The sequence below is a fragment of the Pongo pygmaeus genome, chromosome 22, assembly GCF_028885625.2.
Source record: "Pongo pygmaeus isolate AG05252 chromosome 22, NHGRI_mPonPyg2-v2.0_pri, whole genome shotgun sequence".
Taxonomy (NCBI): domain Eukaryota; kingdom Metazoa; phylum Chordata; class Mammalia; order Primates; family Hominidae; genus Pongo; species Pongo pygmaeus.
The window spans coordinates 31,801,692-31,821,085 of NC_072395.2; the positions used below are offsets into that span (position 1 = coordinate 31,801,692).

The window sequence follows — 19,394 nt, forward strand, 5'->3', positions numbered from 1 at the left end:
TACATCATTGCCCCAGTGCGGTGGCTCATGCCTGTAATCCCAGCACTTTGGGAGGCCGAGGTGGGTGGATCACGAGATCAGGAGATCGAGACCATCCTGGCCAACATGGTGAAACCCCGTTTCTACTAAATATACAAAGCAGTGAGCTGAGATCACGCCACTTCACTTCAGCCTGGGCGACAGAGTGAGACTCTGTCTCATAAAAAAAAAAAAAAGCTATATCATTTATTAAATTACAAATTGGGATGCTCTTCACATTGTTAACATTGACGATTGGATTTGTTTTTATATTGGTATCAATTTAATGCAGTAACTGTTAGATTTTTACAAATATGTGACACACGTGTACCCTAGAAGTATGTATGTCTACTATGCATCAATCGATCAATAATCGAATGTGTGAGATACACTATTTTTGTTTGTCTTGTGTAACTATGCTATAAAAACAGAGCCTGTGGCAATGGAAATGTGCAGCTACTTACTAGTTGTTGAGATCTCTCACAATTTCTGTATCCTCATGGAAAATCCTTGCTTAAAGAGAGAAACTTGTATTTGAATTCTTTTTCTGCTACTAACCTAAGGATTAATGATTCGCTGAAACTTACTTGACTTCAATATTTCCACATATAAAATGCTGGCCAAAATACTACAATGATTAATTTTGCCTGTATTGGCAAAAAGAAAAAAAAAGAAAATAATCACATAAGCACCTTAAACCTGATGGGAAATTATTGTCTTGTTGTTATAGGAATACCTGAACTAAATGTGTCTCCAGGGCTATTTAATGCTGTGACTTGTCTGCTTCATCAGGGACTCACTTTGCTTTCACTTTTTTTTGCACCACCATTTTAACATTCCATCTGTTTTTTGTTTGTTTGTTTTGTTTTGAGACGGAGTTTCACTCTTGTCACCCAGGCTGCAGTGCAATGGTGCCATCTCGGCTCACTGCAACCTCCGCCTCCTGGGTTCAAGCAATTCTCCTACCTCAGCCTCCTGAGTAGCTGGGATTACAAGTGTGCTCCACCATGCCTGGCTAATTTTTGTATTTTTAGTAGGGATGTGGTTTCTCCCTGCTGGCCTAGCTGGCCCCGAACTACTGACCTCAGGTGATCTGCCTGCCTCAGCCTCTCAAAGTGCTGAGATTACAGGCATGAGCCACCACACCCGGCCTCCGTCTGGTTTTTAATTTAGTAACATTTATTGATTCAACATGAGATAGCAATTTTGACATTTGATTTTTTGCTTCCTATTTTATAAAGTTAAAGAAACCCTTCCCAGAAGCCCTACAGAAAGTTCCTACTAATTACTCCCTGAACAGAGTCGCATCACACATTTCACATCTAATCCAGTCTCTCTGGTAGGTGTACTGAAACCACAGTGCTTAGCTGAGGTCAGTAAGGACTTGATAGTGGTGGATGCCCAAGCAAACTAGAGCCTCTGGCAGCAGAAAGTAGGCAGGGATAGATGCTAGGTAGATAATTAGAAAGACAACCTACAAATATAGTAAGTTTGTTGCCCAAGGTAGAATGAGTACATCCATAAGTCACCCAGCACAGTAGCTGTCACATAGTGATACTTAAAGAAAAAAGTAAACTGAAATTACTGCATTCTACCCCAATATATTGAACTTCTACAACGTTTCAGGTGCCCTGAAAGCCACTAGCAACATAAATGTATTGAACACATTTGCTGAAGTCAAACACCTAATGATGGATGAGTCAAAAAATACAGTATATAAATAAAACATATAAACAAATGGACATACTGACTCACAAGTTAATGATACGGATGCTATGATAAAGGGAAACACATACTGAAATGAACACAAATAAGAGAGTATTAATCACAGATTTGGATACAAGAGTGAGAAGCAAGTGAGAGTCAAATTTGAGTGAATACAATGATGGTGTATTTTATTCTAAAAGTATGTTTTTGCCAGTCAGGGGAAGAAGAATAAATCAGATTTTCTGGAGAAAATCCTACACTATGAATTGCAGGGACAATCCTACTATTAGGAACATATGAGGGGAAAGGATGATTGTAGAGGTATAGGTCCCTGCTTCTGGTCATATTTGGTTAGCAGGGAAGGGCTTCATTCTTTTTCAAATGTAACAAATTTGCACTGCATGTAATATTGAAAAGATTTGTAATTTCGGTAATATTTCAATAATAGTGAAAAATATTGGCAAACTTAAATTTAGAAAATTCTAAGCAACATTAGGACACATGGTATATGTTTAACATTAAGTTAAATGAGGGTATTAAAGATATAAATATGGTTTAAATAGGAAAATAGTATATTCAGGGTAAGAAAATATTTTTCTATTTTGTTTCAACCATTTTGTAGTTTTTCTTGATAGCAAAGATTTTCTGATTTCTAAGTTATTTTGTAGAAATTGGAAGAAATGCCACGGAGGAATTTTGGCCTCATAAAGTATATCAAACACTTTATGGCTCCTGTTTCATTTTCGTACTTCCTAGTCCTTTTAAACACAGCAAACATGCCTTGGGGTTTTCCTTAAAATCATTTTGAAAGTGTGTTTCTTCTATGACCCATCAGTATGAAATATGGTTTTCTGATAGCATGCGGGCTAAAATAAGTTTTCTTCTTTTTTTCACAGATGGATGGCAGGTTGTATATGTGAGGCCTCTCTATGTGTCTTTATGTCAAGAATTCAAACATGTTATTGAGAAATGGTGCTTTAAAATGCAAACATGCAATATAGGTTCAAAAGATCTTTTACCATGGAAGGTTATTTCTTTATATTTCAAAACTAATTTGAGGTTCAAAGGAAACAGAAGCCAAATCAACTGTTAAATTTCTATTTAACTGATTAGTGTATTTACATGTTATAATGAAAACCCAACATTAAACTTAATACTTTTATTTTACACTTTACATGTGACATACCTGTCTCAAGCTCTTTTCTTTTAGGAAGTTCTGATGATTGCAGGTCATGTTCCAGTCTATGTGATATAATGTGTTAACAAGTACCACAAATTTCTGTAGATCTTGATGCAGTGGTGTGAGATTGCATTTTCCTGTCACTTACTATGTATAATTATCAGCTCTAAGTAGCCAGTTAGTACTTATGTAGGATCCAGTGGCTATTCTTTTTCTGTTTCTTGCACTGCATGTGGAAAGGCACTCTCCTTCAATGCTCATAGTTTAAGTGTAATAAGCTGTTTGAAATAACAAAAACGTTTTATTTAAGGGATAAACAAAGACTGTAACAGCATAACAAGAACAAGAAACACATTAAACACAGGTAATTAGCAACGATATACTTAAATTTTTGACACTGAAGATGTCTTGATTGCTTTCCATCTTTCTCTTCAGATCTGAGTTTGCCAATTTCTGTTTAGCATTCCTTTTCTACTGAGACTCTTATTTCATTTATTGCCCATATTTTGGGCCATAAAACAAGTTTCAACACTTTTTTTAAAAAATAAAATCATACAGAATCTGTTCTCTGATGCTGATGGAATCAAATTAGAGTTAAATAGCAGGGAAATCATACAAAATTTTCACATTCAGAAATTAAACAAGATACTTCTAAAAATACAGAGATTAAAAAAGTCTTACAAAGAACAAAAAATATGTTCAGGTAAATGAAAATAAAAAGAGAATACACCAAAATTTCTGGGATGCAGGTAAAGCAGTGTTGACAAGGAAATTTATAGCACTAAACGCTTACATCACAAAGGTGGAAAAATCATGAATCAACCATCTAAGCTTGCAGTTTAAGAAACTAAGGAAAAAAATATATACTTAACATGGCAGAGGAGATATCATAATCACAAAGGTGGTTTTCCCAGGGCAAGCCTTATCCACTGCATTCCAGATGTGCTCACCTCTGTGATTTCCCCAAATGTGGAAAACTGGACTGCATAATTTGTGGTAGCGGGGGACTGCATTAATACCTTCCTCTGGCTTTTTATTTTATTTTGTTCATTGTTTTAATTTAAAAAATAGTGAGAAAAGGAGAAAATAAGCCCAATGCAAGCGGAATGAAGGAAATAATAAAGATAATAACAGAAATAAATGAAATCGAAAAAATAAAAAAAAACAGAAAAATCAATAAAGCAAGTAGTGAATTTTTTAAAAAGATCAACACAGCTGACAAGATTTTAGCACAAGTGACACAGAATTTTATATATATATGTCTCTCTCTGTATATATATGTCTATTATGTCTATATGTATGTCTATTATATATGTCTATATATAGTCTATGTATATGTCTATATATATGTCTATATATGTGTCTATATATGTCTATATATACATGTCTATATATATGTCTATATATATGTCTATTATGTCTATATGTATATTATATATGTCTATATATAGTCTATGTATATGTCTATATATATGTCTATATATGTCTATATATGTCTATATATACATGTCTATATATATGTCTATTATGTCTATATGTCTACTATATATGTCTATATATAGTCTATGTATATGTCTATATATATGTCTATATATGTCTATTATGTCTATATATATGTCTATTATATATGTCTATATATAGTCTATGTATATGTCTATATATATGTCTATATATATGTCTATATATGTCTATATATGTCTATATATACATGTCTATATATATGTCTATTATGTCTATATGTATGTCTATTATATATGTCTATATATAGTCTATGTATATGTCTCTATATATGTCTATATATATGTCTATATATGTCTATATATACATGTCTATATATATGTCTATATATATGTCTATTATGTCTATATGTATGTCTATTATATATGTCTATATATAGTCTATGTATATGTCTATATATATGTCTATATATGTGTCTATATATGTCTATATATACATGTCTATATATATGTCTATATATGTCTATTATGTCTATATGTATATTATATATGTCTATATATAGTCTATGTATATGTCTATATATATGTCTATATATGTCTATATATGTCTATATATACATGTCTATATATATGTCTATTATGTCTATATGTCTACTATATATGTCTATATATAGTCTATGTATATGTCTATATATATGTCTATATATGTCTATTATGTCTATATATATGTCTATTATATATGTCTATATATAGTCTATGTATATGTCTATATATATGTCTATATATATGTCTATATATGTCTATATATGTCTATATATACATGTCTATATATATGTCTATTATGTCTATATGTATGTCTATTATATATGTCTATATATAGTCTATGTATATGTCTATATATATGTCTATATATGTCTATTATGTCTATATATATGTCTATTATATATGTCTATATATAGTCTATGTATATGTCTATATATATGTCTATATATATGTCTATATATGTCTATATATACATGTCTATATATATGTCTATTATGTCTATATGTCTATTATATATGTCTATATATAGTCTATGTATATGTCTATATATATGTCTATATATGTCTATTATGTCTATATATATGTCTATTATATATGTCTATATATAGTCTATGTATATGTCTATATATATGTCTATATATATGTCTATATATGTCTATATATGTCTATATATACATGTCTATATATATGTCTATTATGTCTATATGTATGTCTATTATATATGTCTATATATAGTCTATGTATATGTCTCTATATATGTCTATATATATGTCTATATATGTCTATATATACATGTCTATATATATGTCTATATATATGTCTATTATGTCTATATGTATGTCTATTATATATGTCTATATATAGTCTATGTATATGTCTATATATATGTCTATATATGTGTCTATATATGTCTATATATACATGTCTATATATATGTCTATATATATGTCTATTATGTCTATATGTATGTCTATTATATATGTCTATATATAGTCTATGTATATGTCTATATATATGTCTATATATGTGTCTATATATGTCTATATATACATGTCTATATATATGTCTATATATACACATGTCTATATATATATATATATATATATATATATACATATTTACCCAGAAACTCTGAGACGGGTCTTCATTAATGCAGACAGTTTATTTTGCCAAGGTTGAGGACACACACCCGTGATACAGCCTCAGGAAATCCTGAGGACATGTGTCCAGGGTGGTTGGGGCACAGCTTGGTTTTACACATTTTAGGGGGACATAAGACACCAATCAATATATGTCAGAAGTATGTAAGAAGAATGAGACACAAATGAATATACGTAGGAAGTACACTGGTTCACTCTGGAAAGGTGGGACAACTCAAAGCAATTCAAAACAACTCAAAGCAAAGGCAGAAAGAAGCAAGGAGGGGCTTCCAAGTCACAGATAAATGAGAGACAAGTGGTTACATTTTTTTGAGTTTCTAGTTAGCCTTTCCAAAGGAGGCAATCATATATGTATTCATCTCAGTGAGCAGAGAGATAACTTTAAATAGAATGAGAGGCAGGTTTGCCCTAATCAGTTCCCAGCTTGAATTTTCCGTTTAGCTTAGTGATTCTGGAGGCCCAAAATATCTTGGGGGCCTAAGATATTTACCTTTCTCTATATAGATAATACATAGATATATAATATATATGTAAATGCAGATGTAACACACAGTAAACAGGAAGAGAACATTAAGAACAAGTCTACAGACATAAATTCAGCCACTGAGAGGATAATCAATTTATTAAAAAGTACAGCTACCAAAACTCAACCAATATAAAGTAAATAATTTAAATTCCCTTGTAGCAATTAAATAAATTGAATTTGTACTTCAAAATTTCTTCCCAAAATATATCTCCAGTTACTAATGGTTGTACCAGAGAATTCTTTCAAAGTTTAGAGAAAAATTAACACTGATTTTATCCATTCTTCTAGAAAATGAATGAAGAAAGAACAATTTACAACTCATTTTATGAATCCAGTATTACCCACATATTAAAACCAAACGCAAGCAGTACAAAAAAGGAAAACTACAGACAAGGCTTCCTCATGAACATAGGTGCAAACATCCTTAAGAAAATATATAGCAAATAAAATATACCAATATATAAAACTGATTATAGGCTGTGACCAGGGGCTTTTATTCCAGAGATGCAAGGCTGGTTTAGTATTTAAAATCAGTCAATATAATCCACTTTATCAACACATTAGAATAAAAAATTACATAATTTTATCAACTGAAAAAATCAGAAATAGAGGAAAACCTCCTCAACTTGATAAAAGGCATTATAGGAAACCTACAGCTATTATATTTAATGATTAATGACTATATTTTCTTCTTAGATCAAGAATAAGGCAAGGATATCTGTTATCACTTCTCTTATTCAACACTGTCCTGACATAGTATCTTTCCCATTGATTGAAAATAAAAAAATAAAACTGCCCTATTTGGTAATGATATGATTGTATATGTATAAAATTCCAAGGAATGTGCACAAAAACTTCAATAATGGGCCGGGCGCAGTGGTTCATGCCTGTAATCCCAGCACTTTGGGTGGCCGAGGTGGGCGGATCATGAGGTCAGGAGTTTGAGACCAGCCTGACCAATATGGTGAAACCCCATCTCTACCAAAAATACAAAAATTGGCCGTGTGTGGCAGCGTGCTCCTGTAGTCCAGCTACTAGAGAGGCTGAGGCAGGAAAATCACTTGAACCCGGGAGGCAGAGGTTGCAGCGAGGCGAGATCGGGCCACTGCACTCCAGCCTGGGCAACACAGCGAGACTCCGTCTCAAAAAAAAAAAATAATAATAATAATAAAAGAAATATTAATTCAATAACTTGTAAGTAAAATCACTAAATTAACATAGGTTTAGATCCTGACATGAGAAAGGCTTAGTTAAGATTAACAACTGTGTAGGGGAACACAAAAGTAAGAAAAAGCTATTGTGCTGGTCCCGAACTTAAAGAAAATCAAGAAATTGCCTACAGGTCCTTAGTCATTCCCCATGCACATACACAAGAAATAAAAGTGGAGGATTTGGAAAGTAGATTTTAAAAAGAAAACCAAAGCAGAAAAAAGATTGCACAGATTGCAGTGTGTAAATGATGCCAAAATTACCGTAGAAAGTTTGGAGAGTACTACATGGGGAGATGCTGCAAAACCCTCAAAATACCCAAAAAAACACCTTTCCAAGATGACAGGGACCCACACTGGGAAGAAATATCTGCAGAAAATAGACTGTATATTTAACTGAATAGAAATACTGGAAATAAAGAAGAGAGAGAAGATGCAGATACAGTGGTTGTCTAGTTGTCTAGAGATTTATATCTCCAGACATAACAACCCTCATGACATAACAACCCTCTTTGCCACTGATAATTTTTCGTATTGTAAACTCTACTGTGTCTGGATCAAATTTAGTTATATGAGAGTTACCACGATGTAACCATTAAGGAATATGATGATATTTAGAAAAATATTACACTAGAAATTGAGCTACCTATTTGGAACACTTCATATTGTGAATGCAAGAGGATTTTTTTTTTTTTTTTTTTTTGGACGGAATCTTGTTCTGTCATCTAGGCTGGAGTGCAGTGGTGTGATCCCCGCTCACAGCAATCTCCACCTCCTGGGTTCAAGCAATTCTCCTGCATCAGCCTCCAGAGTAGCTGGGATTACAGGTACCCATCATCACGCCTGCCCAGCTAATTTTTGTATTTTTATTGAGACGGGGTTTCACCATGTTGGCCAGGCTGGTCTCGAACTCCTGACCTCAAGTGATCTGCCTCTCAAAGTGCTGGGATTACAGGCGTGATCCACAGCATCCAGCCTCAAGAGGCTCTTAAACACTAAATAATTTCAACTTATTTCTTGGTCCTGATCTTGCTTAATTTTTATTTTGTCCTATGATCTTTTATCAAACCACATGTATCAATATATGAATAAATACATAAATAAATAAATGCGCATGTATGTTTATACATAACTTTGTTATTTTGCTACTCTTTTTTTTAAACTTAAAGTCCTTTATATCCTCTGAAATTCTAAAGCTGAGAACTTTTGAAAAAAACCTTTAGAACTCCATACCAGTATCATTGTGTAAGGCAAGTACACAGTACAATAGAGACTAAGGACAACCTATATCTTGAAATAGCACCTTTGACTAAGTGTACAGAGATTTCAGAACCTTATGATAAAAGTCATTAGCATGATACAGATTCTTGATTACTTTTGTTTAAAAAAAGCTTTGAGATTATCTTGCTTAGTGTTTTGGCCAACTCTTTTGATTAGTTTGGAGTTAATCAGTTCTATCTTCATTCTTTTAGTAAAGTAAAATGTGTTTCAAAGTTCCTTTTTTATAAAGGGCATTGGTATCAATGCCAGTTCATTTTCTCCTGGGAAGCTATTGCAATTTTGCTGTGCTAAATGTTTGCACTAAGCACTTAGTGAAGGCTGAGGTCACCTCTCTTGTTAAAGAAGAAAAATTGTAACCCTTTAACTCAAAGTTTTCCACAGTGCAGTGTAAATTGTAATTAAATCCTGGAATTAAAATTTTTTATGACATAGTTGTAAATTTTATCTTTACCGTTATCTATTTTTGCTGTGTGGTTAGGTAAATATTAATTTGAAACAGTATATTATGACCCAGAAACATTCATTTTATTCCATTATGGCAAATGCCTCACAAAACATAGTGATACAGTAAATCAGTTTTCCTTCAGTTGTCCTAAAACAATGCCATGTTTCAAATAAGCACATCTTCTATGAAAGTGATAATGAAGTAATTATCAGTGTTTGGGTTTTCACTAATTGATATTTTTTAATATGTGGGGTAGCTAATACTATTGCTGATAGTTCTTAATAGCAGCGATGCTATGATAAATGTTTGAAATACCCATTTAAACTTCTTATGAAGTCTATAGTCTGCTTAGTGTTCTGCATGAATGAGTTGTAGTAACGTTTTACATTTGATCATATGACACTTGCTGATTTGATCTTAGAACTCTTGCGTCTTAGAGAATGCTTTAATTTCTAAAGTAAAAATAATTAACAACATTTGTATGTAGTAATGATTAAAGGAGGTACTATGAAATAACTTTGCTATGCAGAAAATCATTGGCATTAAATTAGTTCTAGTTGCTTTTTCTTTAGTACCTATACACAATAAGAAATGTAAAGATTTAGACAGTTCTTTCTGGGCAAGAAAATAATTTTTATAAGGTATATTCTCTAGAATTAGAAAATAAAAATGTGAATTTTTTTTCTGAGAGTTGAATTTTTACATTAATATATTTAGTTGGATTAAAAATATATGTTTTAAAATAAAACAATTTCCAGGAAACTGTGCTGGGTCCTAATCTGAAACAAATATATGAAACAGAAATGTATGGTAGAGTAGGGGAACTATTCAACCAGAAAATCGTGGAAAAGAACAAGCATTGTTAACATTCATTTAAGAGGACCTTTTTAAAAGGATAATTCAATCTATTGACTTAAACAAATTGACCTCACTAGCTCGCCATACCCTATGAAGGATACACATGCATTTATGTGACTTAGCCTCTGCCACTAAATATGAAAACAGGCTAACTCAATTTGCTTACATACATACACACCAAGCAACCTATTGCTCCTTTTAGGAAGCGGATGAGCTCGTCATATACTTGTGAGATTGGCTGTGCCAGTGAACTTTACTTCTCACAGTAAAAATATTTTTTTAAAAAGCATTCTGATATCATAGAGTTTTGATTTTGTCTCTTAGAAAAGACTGTGACACTTTGGTGCTGCTAAAATGTTAGGACTGGTGGCAAGAACACAGACTGTGGTAAATTTGTTAAAATAACGACAATGCCACTGTGAGGCTTCTTGAGAATCATGCCACAGATATGAACAAAGGCAATCATTAGGTACCTATGTACACATGGTTCGTGAAAAAAATACACCTAACTCTAACATGCACACAATTGTGAAAACACAGAAAAATCTCCTAAGGACAAAAAGAAAAAAAGCAATATTAACAAAGTGGTAAGCAGACATTGTTAACTCATTAGTCCTAATATGATTTGCAGATCTCTGCAATGTATTAGCTCTTAGTGGCTTGGTTTTAGGTTGACAAGGCCTAAACTTCACACAACCTTGTGCATTGAAAATCAGACACTTCCATAAAACTTGTGATCTTGAAATCTATCTCCTCAGTCAGGGATCAAAATAGAAAATAAAGTGGCTCATTCAGCAAAGGGGGATGATAGAGACAATACTCACAAAGTGTCTCACAAAAACAATTTTTAAAGGATGTCTTTTAGTGAAAAAGATTACTAAAAGGAAGACACAAAATTGAACAATAAACATTTCTGAGAAGAGAAATTGAAAACCATGTGAAGAAATCCAGAAGTTGACTATTTCAAATATTAATACTGCGTTACTGTTTACTTAGAGACCGTAAAAATAAAATGGAAATTAAAAAAAATTAAAACTCACTTGAAGGTGTGAGTGTGGTGCCTGATATTATCCTTTGTAAAGATTTTTTATTTATCTTTTTTTTTCTTTTTGAGTTGGAGTCCTACTCTGTCGCCCAGGCTGGAGTGCAGTAGTGAGATCTCAGCTCACTGCAACCCTCACCTCCAGGGTTCAAGCGATTCTCCTGCCTCAGCCTCCCAAGTAGCTGGGATTACAGGTGCCCGCCACCATGGCCGGCTAATTTTTTTTTGTATTTTTAGTATAGACAGGGTTTCACCATGTTAGCCAGGATGGTCTCGAACTCCTGATCTCGTGATCTACCTGCCTCGGCCTCCCAAAGTGCTGGGATTACAGGTGTGAGCCACTGTGCCGGGCCTCTAAGGTTTTTTGTTTGTTTGTTTTTTCTTCCTTTTATCATATAAGAAATGGACAAAGATATGTTTTAATTTTAGATTTTGTAAGACTAGGCATTCAGTTTGGTATTTTGGGTTACCACTAAAAAATGAGAAGTGGAGTATATTCTTTCCAAACCAAGGAATGAGAAAAAATCATTTTGAAAACAAACCAACCCAAATAAGGCAAAACAAAACAAAACAAAAACAAAAAACAAAACAAAAGAAGGAGAGGAGGAAATAAGAAAGGAACATAAGCGATTTTCTTAGGTCCAGTTGCACAGAAGCTGATCTTATGATGAATATTCCTATGTAAGTGATATTCTAAATATCAAAGGAACGCTGTTTAAGTAAATGGGGGAAGCAAGACAGAAAAAGGAAGGGAAGCAAGACAGAAAAAGGAAGGAAACCAAGCAAAGATCTGATTTCAAGCAAAGCCTTATTAAAGGTATCTTGAATGTAATCTTTCACGAGAGCTCTGGGGTTGTAAGTTACACTTCAGTAATTCCCAGGTGCTCGGAGGTCTGCAACAGCAGGCAGAGTGTGCTCCAATGGCCTGAGCATAGTCCTCCAAACAGTCCTTCAAACAAGCTGCAGATGCAGGCTACTGCTAAATCCAAGGGAAAACACAAGAGCTAAAAAGGATCTAAGGGAACCTACACAAGGTTCAACATCATCTGCAGAGACATACAAGGAAAGTGCAACATAACATGGTTTAAATATTTCAAGTATGGCGAAAATCATAAATATCCAATTGTCTTAATTATCCAGTGATAAGCAGATATTGCAAAATTGAGTTGAAACAAAAATCTATGTTGGGTTTAATATAAATGTATATTATATTTATAAGAGATTCACATAAAATGCAAGGATACAGAAAGATTGAAAGTAAAAATTTTAAAAAATTAAAATCGAGAAAATACTAAGAAGTTAATACAGCTGTTAATATCAGGTGAAATTTACTGAGACCAGGAGTATTATTGAGGATAAATACGGTCCTCAGATAATAATTCAGTTAACTAAAGGATATATATAACAAAAATTATTTATTCTTGTTAAAAATGTGCTCAAAAATATATGCAACAAGTGACAGGACCGTATAAAAAGTTTACTAACTCACCTCAATAGAAGATTTCTTTTATATAAATTTTTAATAATGTAAAATATGCGTATTTTAAAAGCATACAAATTTCAAGTTTACAAGGTAATGAATTAGTACTAAATAAACACTGCCATGTAGAACAAGGAGATGATTTCATGCAAAGCTCTAGGTAAAAAAATAGAGCATTAAAAATATCCAAGAGGCACTCTCCTTTATTTCCCAGAAATATCCATCCCCCCTGACAATCTTTTAACTGTTATGCTGACCTAACACCATTGGTTCACATCACTTATATTTTTTGAGTAAAAACATATGCTGCATACCATTATTTTGTTTGGCTTATTTTTTTCAATAATCTGTGGGATTAATCCATGTTGTTGAGTGTAGAAGTTTTATAGTTCTCAGTGTTGTATAGTATTCTGTTATATAAACAGAACATTTATCCATTCTCCTATTAATGAATATATGGATATTTCCAGTGTTTTTCTATTTCTCTATTATAAATAAAGTTGCTATAATCACTTCTGTACATAACTGTAAATCTGATATACAGGCATGCATTGCTAGTCTTTAAGATGTGTGTAGATTTACCTTTAGTGGGTATCATTAAGCAGTTTTGGAAATTAAAATTTCCACCAGCATTGTATGAGAATTCCGTTTGCTCCATACCCTTACCAACACTTAGCACTGTAAGCCATTTTATATTTAATCATTCTAGTTGGCATGTAATTATATAGCATTGAGGTTTTATTTTGTGTTCCCCTACCTGTTAAAGAGGTAAGCACTTCTCATGTGTTTATTGTTAATTTAGATATCTGTTTTTCTGGGAAGGAAATGCCATTCAAAGGTTTTGCATATTTCCTAATTCTCTATTTTCCTTGTTGAATTTTAGAGTCGTTACACATTATGGATACTGAAGATTGATTGTATATGTTAAAGCTAACTTTTACCACTTTGTTCATAGCGTTTTTCATCCCCTTAAAAATTGTTTGATATACATACACTCTTAATTTTAATAATTCAATTTATTAATTTGTTTTGCTCATAATTTTTTACTTCTCATAGGTTAAGAAGATAGTCTAAGCTTTCTGCTAGAAAATGTACAATTTTAAAGTTAATATTTTGATGAATATTTAATTAAATTATTCAATTAATTAATTTTTTAAGACACAGGGTCTTGCTGTGTCATGCAGGCTGGATTGCAGTGGTGTGATCCTAGCTCACTGCAGCCTCAAACTCCTAGCCTTAAGTGATCCTCCCACCCTAGCCTCCTAAGTGACCTAGATTTTTTTCCATGTTATTTTAGAAACTAATTTTTTTCTATATTATTTTAGAAACAGGATCTTGCTATGTTGCCCATGATTGTCTCAAACTCACAGCCTCAAGAGATCCTCCTGCCTCAGCCTCTCAAGGTGTTGGGATTACAGGTGTGAGTCACTGTGCCTGGCCACAATAAGTATGTTATACCCATTCCACTCAGAACTGATTTCTTTTGGTAGGAAGAGTGAATATTGTTTTCTTAGTTGAGAAATTCACCTGACTCTTTCCCCACTGATCTGTAATGCCAACTTTGTTATAACTTGTGTCCATGCATATGTGTTTCTAATTTCTAAACTTTATTCTGTTTCATTTAGTTATTAGTTTACCCTTGCATAAGTAGCACATTTTTATTACAACTATAGCTATTTACTATTAATATCTGCTATTATAAATCTTCTAATTGTTTCTACTTCAAAAACTGGCTCATCTCGGTTATTATTTCCCTTTGCATTTCCACTTACAATTTTGCATCAGCTTGTCCATTTCCTCCAAAATAACCACTAAGCTTTTGATTGGTTCATAATAAGGGTCTACATGTCTGTTCGGAAAAAATATATTTTAAATAGTTGAGTTTCTTCAATTTATGAACATCTTATGTTCCTCTATTATTTACACCTCCTTTAATTTCTTCAATTTTTTATATCTTCATAGTGGAAGTACCGCACAGTTTTCATTAGATTTATGGGTATTGATTTTTATGCTATTTCAAATGGCATCATTTTGACATTTTAAGTTTTTATTCGTATATAGAATATCATTTATTTTTTAAAATTTGATTTTTATCTCAGAGAACTCATTTAATTCACCTGTTTTTAACTGAGTATATGTCGGGTTTAGTTGTGTGGGTTTTTTTTTTTTTGTATCTATATATTCACAATCATTTTGCGTTAAATTATAATAGGTTTAGTACTCCTTTTGTGTTCCTTGTATTGTTATTTTATTTTATTTTATACTTCTTAGTAAAACCTAGAATAAAATATTGAATAAAGACAGAAATTACAAGTATTTCATTTCATTTCTGTCATTTAGAATAATATTTTTAATAATTCATAATCAAGAATGATGTTTTTGCCAGATGTTATGTAACTACTTTACATGAGATTTAGAAAATTTCTCACAGCCAAAGCAGTTCTATGAGGGATGTTTACAGCATCGAATGCCTACATCAAAAAAGAATAAAATCTGAAATAAACAGCCTAACATTACACCTTAAGGATTAGTAAAACAAGGACAAACTAAATATAAAGTTAGCAAGAGAGAGAAAATAACAAAGATCAGAGCACAAATAAATAAAATAGAGACTAGAAAAATAATAGAAAAGATAAACTAAGAATTGCTTTTTTGAAAAGTTAAACAAAATTGGCAAACCTTTAGCTAGACTAAAAAAGAAAGAAGACTCAAATAAATAAGTAAAATGAAAAAGAAAACATGAGACATGATTATTAGTAATATATAAGACGCTACAGAAAAAGAGAAAAGTACAGGTCAATATTACTGATGAACATAGATGCAAAAATCCTTCACAAAATACCAGCAAACCATATTCAACATTACATTTCAAGGATCATTCACCACGATCAAGTGGAATTTAGCCCTGGGATCAAAGATAGTTCAAAATAAGCAGATCCATTAACCACCACATTAACAGGATAAAGGACAAAACCCATATGATCATTGCAACAGATAGAGAAAAAATGTTTGACAAAATGTAGTATTTTTTCATCATAAAACCTCTCAACAAAATAGCCTTAGAAGGAATGGTGCTAAACACAATAAATATCATATGACAAGCCCACAGCTAACATCATACTTAAGTGTATATGTTAAGTATACATATACTTAATAATTAATTAATTGCTTGATTCCTTGTGAAATTGAACTTAGACCTTGTCCAAATATATTATATATTCTTAATAATTAATTAAGTATATATATACTTGATACCTACTTAATTGCTTAATTCTTTGTGAAATTGAACTTGGACCTTGTCACTGACTAGTTCTGTGATACTAGGTATTCCCTCATCTGCCAGTTTTCTCATTTCTAAAATAAAGATCACAACTATAGTCATATCATACGCCTGGAGTTAACATTAAATGACATATCTATCTATCTATCATCTATCTACCTACCTATCCATAGCCTTTAGTACACAGCTTTTGTTTCCTGTACTTGGTAGCACATTTTCCTATGGTTTTCTGTATGCCAAATAGGCAGAGAGGGGAATAAATTACTCTAACCAGCATCTTCAGTTAAAGCACGCTCATTGTTCTTTGTCTTATGAACCATGTAGTCAAATTGTCATCACAGTGTATCTGAACTAGAGGCCAAATATCTCAATAAAAAATAACTTTCTTCTAAGAGGTGAGCTTATAAATTATGACACTACTTTCTAGACTTTGTTTACCAGAGTTGTAAATCAAAGAAAGAGATTTAAAAACTACCATGAGATTGTGGGCAAGGAGTAAGTGTGTGGATATTGTGATGGTCCAGTGCATTTCTCTGACTGCTGGTATCTTGCTATTTATTGATCTGAAGAATCTGTAGGCAGTCAATAAGGATCAATCAACCATTACAACAAAAGAAAAAATAATTTAAACAGAGCTTTATATAGAGCCACTTTAGTATATTGGTCAGTTTCATAAAACCAGGCAATGAACAGAATACAAGTATTGCTAATCAAGGATAGTATTTCTGTATTCACATCAAACAATTTATTGTAAAGAATGTTGTTTACTCGTTAAAGTCAATTAAAAATTTATATATCCAATTAAACTAAATATATAATTATCATCTCTCACAGACTAATGTAGAATTTCTCCTAATTTTATGGCTGCTATTTTAGTCATGAAGCTATAGAGTCATTATTCAAGGCTGTGGATAAAGATCAATGGAGCATTGCTATTTCAGTTTTGTGAAGATAATTGTGTCTAACAGAAAGACAAATTTACAGAAAGTTTTTCAGTGATTCCCTACAGATTTTTAGTTTTTAAATTTATTTTTATTTTTATTTTTATTTTTTGAGATGGAGTCTCGCTCTGTCACCCAGGCGGGAGTGCAGTAGTGTGATCTCGGCTCACTTTGATCTATGTCTCTTGGGTTCAAGCGATTCTCCTGCTTAAGCCTCCTGAGTAGCTGGGATTACAGGCATGTGCCACCACTCTACCTTTTTCTAATATTTGGCACAATTTTTGCACAGCTAATTTTTGTATTTTAGTAGAGAAGGAGCTTCACCATTTTGGACAGGCTGGTTTTGAACTCCTGACCTCAAGTGATCTGCCCACCTCGGCCTCCCAAAGTGCTGGGATTACAGGCATGAGCCACCACGCCCGACCCAGATTTTTAAATATCTTTTCCTTTTTTTCCTCTTCGGTGTCTAAGTACAAAGAAAACATGGAAAGTTTGAGATAGAGTAACTTGATTAGATTGGTTTTGGAAAACAATTCTATGTGATTTATTTTCCACTAAGCATCAAAAATTCAAAAAGAAAAGGCAAGCGTTTAAACATCTCCACGCTGTGAATTATATACATTAAACAAACAACTCTGGGAAATACCTCCCAAAGTAAGCAACTCTAAGAGAACAAGAAAAAAGTAGGCAGTTTACAGTCAATTGTTTTATATTTTTATTAAAATGTCTTCTGTCTTTTGGCTAAACCCAGGTAAGGAAATCCAAACAGGAAAAAATAAAAATATGACAAAAATTCAAGGCATTCGGTGTAAAAAAAGAATTCTGAAGAAGTAAATTCTTATAATTAAGATATACATTTGTAAGTTCTAAATGTTTGCCAGAAATATGGTTTTGTGGTATTGTTTTTTTGAAATTATTAATCTCTTGTTAATTTGACATTATCATGATCCATGTCTTCTTATAAAATGATCTATATGTACTCTAAATGTTTCTTCACTTAAAAATGTATATTTTTATATTTTTAGTTGAATCTGAAGTATTACAATATTTAGTCATCGCTAAATCACATTCAGTGTCACTGCCAGTTCTTTTTTAGCACTTACGGAACCTGACTTTGATGTGGTGAGTGTGTGAGTGGGTGTGCGTATGCATTTTTATTAACATAAAACATAAGACACACAAGTTAATTGAAACAGATTTCATTTGCATATGCTTAAATCATAATGAAAATATGACTCTAGCTGTCTCGGATTTCTGTTATGTACTTCTATTTAGAATTTACAATTTTGTACCCAAATTTGCAAAGAATTGCCTTATCAACTTGAAAAATAATAAATTTAATTTTGCATATAACTTTTGCATTTATCCACTTGTAAATTTCATTTTCATTAGTTTTTTGCTATTTCAAACTGTTCTAAAAAGAAGAAACTATTAAATATGTAGTCCATATTGGTAGATTTAGATAAAACAAACAAGATATCAGAGAGGTACAAATGTTATCTAGTAAAACTACTACTTCACATGCTTTGTGTTTTGTTCTTGCTGTCTCCTTTAAGTGAACTTCTGCTAAATCATAATCTTACAAAGTCCAACACATTTTCTCCCATGGCAAAACTGAGGAACAAATAAACACATTGATTTTTCCAACATTGTAGATCAATCATTTCTTAGCAATGATTTTTTCATCTATTCCAAAATCATAAAGAATTCTGTTGTAACAAAACATCCACTGTTTTTGTTAGTGGTTCCTTCATGAAATTGAAGGTAAGGACAGTTGGCATCAAAATGTAATGAATACACGCCTTGAAGCTAGGATGTCTTCACAAGTTTGTCTCCTCGGAAACTTAAATTTACTCATGTATTGGAATGATACAGTAATACATGTCTTTGTATGATTAAATTGCATAAGGCTGTAAAAGATATTTTATATTATCCACTCTCCTTTGAAACTGGTCATTCACAATTTATAACTGTATTCTCTCATTTAGTGAATATATTTATGTTATGATTGAAGCCATGTACTTACTGAAATTGGGTACAAGAACCAGGTTTTAGTTGTATTTAATCCAACCAATTATTGGCCCTTTCCTTATGGTTTCCTTTTTTATCCATAATTGTTTTCCTCCAATCAGCCTTATCTAAAGTAATAATTTTTATTTCTGACACTGAAGTTGTAGTTTTGGATATAGAAATTTTTTTTTATTAAAACCGTGTTTTTCTTAGAATTTGCCCATTTTTGCTGAGTGTCTTTTAAGAAAATATTTTACC

The 19,394-nt window shown here is 32.2% G+C and overlaps 1 long non-coding RNA gene and 1 other non-coding gene across 2 annotated transcripts in view; one reads left to right on the forward strand and one right to left on the reverse strand.

The window, feature by feature from the left end:
• Positions 1–19,394, reverse strand: part of LOC129022604 (uncharacterized) — a 40,865-nt gene that overhangs the window by 12,985 nt on the left and 8,486 nt on the right. Inside the window, exon 3 of the long non-coding RNA XR_008496484.1 lies at positions 2,912–3,183. This is a non-coding gene — a long non-coding RNA (uncharacterized LOC129022604). The remainder of the gene's footprint in view (positions 1–2,911; positions 3,184–19,394) is intronic.
• On the forward strand, positions 3,769–3,933 carry LOC129022719 (U1 spliceosomal RNA). Its single transcript, XR_008496521.1, has one exon. It is a non-coding gene; the product is annotated as a U1 spliceosomal RNA (small nuclear RNA).